Source organism: Vespa velutina, chromosome 24, assembly GCF_912470025.1.
Source record: "Vespa velutina chromosome 24, iVesVel2.1, whole genome shotgun sequence".
Classification (NCBI taxonomy): domain Eukaryota; kingdom Metazoa; phylum Arthropoda; class Insecta; order Hymenoptera; family Vespidae; genus Vespa; species Vespa velutina.
In genome coordinates this window covers 1580486-1585485 of record NC_062211.1, presented here as the reverse complement: position 1 = coordinate 1585485, position 5000 = coordinate 1580486, and the positions used below count along the sequence as shown (strand labels likewise).

At 33.8% G+C, this 5000-nt stretch overlaps 2 protein-coding genes across 4 annotated transcripts in view; one reads left to right on the top strand and one right to left on the bottom strand.

The window, feature by feature from the left end:
• The window catches only part of LOC124957102 (myosin-VIIa), a 44526-nt gene that overhangs the window by 39449 nt on the left and 77 nt on the right, over positions 1–5000 (bottom strand). Inside the window, exon 1 of the mRNA XM_047513795.1 lies at positions 4426–5000. This exon is cut by the window's right edge and continues 77 nt beyond it. The gene's annotated coding sequence lies outside the window, so the exon portion shown is untranslated. The remainder of the gene's footprint in view (positions 1–4425) is intronic.
• Positions 4611–5000, top strand: part of LOC124957105 (kinesin-like protein Klp98A) — a 16610-nt gene continuing 16220 nt past the window's right edge. For 2 of the 3 annotated variants that reach the window (XM_047513800.1, XM_047513799.1), the window contains exon 1: positions 4615–5000. This exon is cut by the window's right edge and continues 274 nt beyond it. The gene's annotated coding sequence lies outside the window, so the exon portion shown is untranslated. The other variant, XM_047513801.1, reaches the window with a different exon arrangement.

Here is a 5000-nt window from a genome sequence, read left to right as displayed (position 1 = left end):
AATACGCAGTGACAATTTGTATTCTTATTGTTTGTTAAATAATGTTTTTCGAAGAAAAAAAAAAAAAAAAAAAAAGAAAAAAAAATTCTATAAAATCTCAATTTTCTATCTCTCCTAGGTAATATGACAATAGTATATGAATAGTATACTCTATACTTCATCTTTTTTTTTCTCGATTATTATCAATGAGGGGGAGGGACATAGATTTCTAGAGTCGTGACGGCTGCAGTTTATGGATTGGGAAATTGGTGTGGTTTATGCAACAAGGCTAGGCGTGGCTTATGTGAATATAATTTATGATATAAGATAACGTTTATCTATCGATCTCGATAATGTAATTATCTATCTGTTCGTCAATTTTTCGATACGTTTGACTCTTCAAATGACTGAAGTCTCATTAAACTAAAATTATCGGAAAGACAGAGAGTGACTATTATCGATCTAGTTAGATTAATCGATAAAACAGAGACATACGATACCAATAAAGTTAAAATTATCAAAATAAAATCTATTTTATTTAATTAGATTCTATTTCGATTCTTTTCAATCATCTTTATCGATCCTATTCGATCCTTTTCATTCTTATTTTTTCCTATTCAATCGTGTTCTATGTTTGCTCTGCCCTGTTTTATCAATAATTCTAAGTCGATCGGTAATATTAATTTAATTAATAAAACATTATCGACTAAACCATTTCGTCGATAACATTAATTTAATCGATAAAATATTACCGACTATCTAACTCCGCCGTAATAGTAGAGCGTTCTTTTATCGACATATCAATTATTGCAAACCTTTTTTTTTTTTTTTTTTTCATGTTATTAATTTTGTAATGGAGTTAATTTTGTTATCATTACTTCTATATTTTCTTCTTAATATCATTTATATTTTTTTGTTAGGTACTTATAGCTGTGGCGATTTCATACGTAAAAAGATATATATATATATAATTAATAGATATTATCAAATAATTAACATTACGTGCAACCATTTTTTTTCGAAACATTAAAATGTTGATATTCGATATAATAAGATCGTATAAAAATTGCATGAATATTTTGATCTAGATTAAGACATAAAATTTTTCCTGTAGTCGATTTCGCCGGTGGCGTAATCGTTCGTTAGATCAACTAACTGTACATGTTTCGTCCATATTTGTAGGAGCGGAAGCGTCAACGCGAATAAAGGTAAAACGTCGTAGTGGTTGGATCTACTATTGCTATTACCAATCTGGTAGTTGAAGTATGATTACGTCAAACCAATCGACTATGAATCACTATGCGTCAAGAATATCGTATAACTTGGCTTTTCAAGGTTCTATTTCGCGATTGCTCTTTCCATCTCGCCATCAAACTGTGGTAAGTATAGAATTTTTTCCGTGAAAGTAGACGACGATTCACGTTGGCTAAGCAATGAAAATTTAATCGTACGATTGGTCAATTAAAATTAGAAACATATACAATATATATATATATATATTACGTTGTTTTAATAATAGTAACGTGAACGACCTATCTACTTATTCACATACCTACGGATACGTATTAATGAATGCAATTGTAATTTCGTTGATCCGCATTTATATTCCACGGTAATATTTATATACCACCGTTCGTTCGTTCTTTAACTGGGTCAAATGTAATCCGACGTTTGTAACAAACTTGGCTAATGCATTTGCAACGGGTTTTTTCATACTATATCTCCTTATAGCACGTGTATCTCGATATATTTCTATTTTTCTTCCGAGTCGAAGGAACATATACATATACATATACATATACACATGAATATATATATATATATATTTGTACGTCGCAAAAAAATATGATCATCTATATTCTCGAGTACACTGAATGGTTCTTTCCTTATTTCTTTTTTTTTCTTTTGTTTTTTTTCTTTTCTTTTTTTTTCATTTTTTTTTTTTTTTCATTTTTTATCAAAACAACGCAATTATCTCAACAACGTGGGCCACAACGAATCCAACGATCGTCGTTGCTTTTTTATGAATTAATTATAACGTAACGTAGGTAGTAATATATGAGTCGTCTACGAATGAAATTAATTACATGATTACATGATTACAACGGTATATATATATATATATATATATATATATATATATATATATATGCAAATCTTAAGATAGGATATTATTTACTGCGTATCCATGAAGAATCCAGTTGTCAGCAATCAGATACAATATTAATACGTAACAATAAAATGTAAGGTGGTACTTACATATATATATATATATATTTTATTTACTTTCTCATGGCCATATACGCATTATATATCGTAATACATAATGGGAATTTCTAGATTATATAAATAATATATATTTCGATGTTACATAAAATTATGGAATTCTCGATGGAAGATAGTTTTTCACGTTCACGTCATACACAATACAGAGACAGAGACAGAGACAGAGACAGACAGAGACAGAGAGAAAGAGAGAGAGAGAGAGAGAGAAATGACGACACAAAACTCGATAAGCGTGAATGAATCCTTCCTCATGATTTTGCATTCATTACGAAATGAAAAATGAATTTACATCGTTCGTATATAATATTCTCGTTGGTTAAACAAGATAAATATGTGTACGTCTAACTATATAAATTCTTTTACGACAGAAAGCTTATATTATAATCTTGGCTATGAGTTTTAAATATAACTTATGCTTCCGCGTGAAAGAAAAATGAGCATTGGTTTGTATATATCCTTCGTGGACGGGGGAAGGGGAGGGGAGGGGGCGGGTGAGGGGGAGGTATAACAATTTCAAATTTAAATTTTTCAAATGATACGCGTTCACATATTATAACGATATTTGTCATCTTGTTGTTTATTTTTCCTCTTTCTTTCTTTTTTATTTCTCCCTTTTCATTTTGCTCCTTTTTTTTTTTCGTTTTTTTTTTTTTTTCTACAAACAGTAAACAAACAGGAACACGGGACTTATTTTTCAAGCGATTATTTATTATATTATCTTATAATTTAATTATATACGATTTATATGATCAGTTTAAATAGTAAAACGTTTATTGACGAGAATTTTCTATTGGATTAGATTTTCGTCAATGTTCAATGAGAATCAAAATATAAAAAAAAAATTCATCATTTCTCTCTCTCTCTCTCTCTCTCTTTTCGTGAACGCCGTTACGCGTTAGAGAAACCGCAAAGCGTGCGATTTAGCTCTCTCTGTCTTTCTCTACTTTTCTTCTTCTGTATTTGCCGCGTGGGTGGTTCCTGCACACTCCGTTCACTCCTCTACAACCAAATGATCTTGTAGTAACGTCACGCTTCGTGGAGGGAATACAAAACCTGTTCCTCCTTCCTCTCCACCAATTCCTCCTTTTTTTTTTATTTTTCTTCTTCTTCTTCTTCTTCTTCCTCCCACTCCCCCCTCACCAATCCCCACCAAAAACTTCTTTCTTTCTTTCTTTCCCATCATCGGAACATACAGACCGGGTCTCTATGCCGCATGAAGAGAAATATGTACATTTGAAAACATATATATATATATATACCATTATACGCAACATAATATATATATATATATATATATATTTGTGTCTTTCTAAATGTATATATTTGTGTGCGTGAATACATATACATATATACATATATATATATATTATGTCGCGTATGATGGTTTTTATCTCGGATATGTTTAACGAGTTCTCTCTCTATGCAGATGTACATAAGATATTAATGTCGCTGACACTTTGACCTGGGAATATACAAAACCGTGTAGCGACACCATAGAAATGATTCATACGCTCTTTGAGATAGATACATATGTAGATATCCTATGGATATTCTTTTTTCAATATTTCTTTTTCTTTTTTTTTTTTTTTTTTTTTCAAGATAACATAGAACATATGTGATCGAGAAAGAATGTGAAATTAATATTAAAAAATTCGTTTGAAATTAATACGGTATAATCGTACAACACGAATTTTCACAATTGCCCTCTTTTAATCGTAAAAAACTTTCGACGAGCTACGAAAGCGGTAAAACAAACGAAAGAAACGAAAAGCAAAAAAAAAAAAAAAAAAAAAAAGAAAAAAAGGAAGAAAATACAGACAATATATATATAAAAAAGAAATCCAATAAAGAGAGAAAAAAAAAAGAAAAAAGTAAAATAACAACACGATAATCAAGAGAGAATGGAAAACAAAAAAAGAAAGGAAAAGGAATGAGAAAGATGGGAGGAGCGATGGTGGTGGTGGCGGAGGAGAAGAAGGAGGAGAAGGTGGAAGCGAAGGAGGGGGAAAGTAAAACATAGAACAAGCTCGCACTTTTCTCTATCCGTATAATACTCGCTCGCATTTTCCCTCTCTCTCTTTCTTTTTCTTTTTTCTACGTAGTACTCTCTAGAAGAGTGGAAGCCTGCATACAATCGAACAGAGTGCAAGCGATACGAACCTCCTTGTACTTTTCCTCGCTACCTCCTCCCTCGTCATTCCTATTCACCTCTCCTCACCACAGCAACATACCGACGCGCCGGACGAGGCGCGAGTGAGAGAAACACTTAACGAACTCGAAATTGGGAAACGCGAGGTGGCGCGACGTGGAGTGGGGGACGCGAAGGATGGGTAGGAAGAGTGGGAGTGTAGCCGGAGGGAATGGTGGGGAAGCGTCGGCGGGATAGCTGCGCATGCGCCAAAGCAAAGGAGAACATTTCCGTCGTCCTACGTGTGATGGCGCTAGCGTCGTTGGATTACGTGCGACAGAAGGAATAATCGACAGTAATCGTCCGTCCGTCGAGGCGAGTACGCGTTAAGGACGATGTCGGTCGTCGTGGTTACGATCAGGCGACTGGCTGTTCGAGCTGGACGAGGACGTTCGCGGAGTACTTTGTTGAGGGTACTCGAGGAGGAAGAGGATGCGTCTGTCGCTTAGCCTTGGGATAGGGAGACCGTCATAGAAGACGAGAGTACGTCAAACCCCTTCGCTCTAGTCTATCTACGTGCTTCCGAACGGTGCAAAAGGAGTGTTAG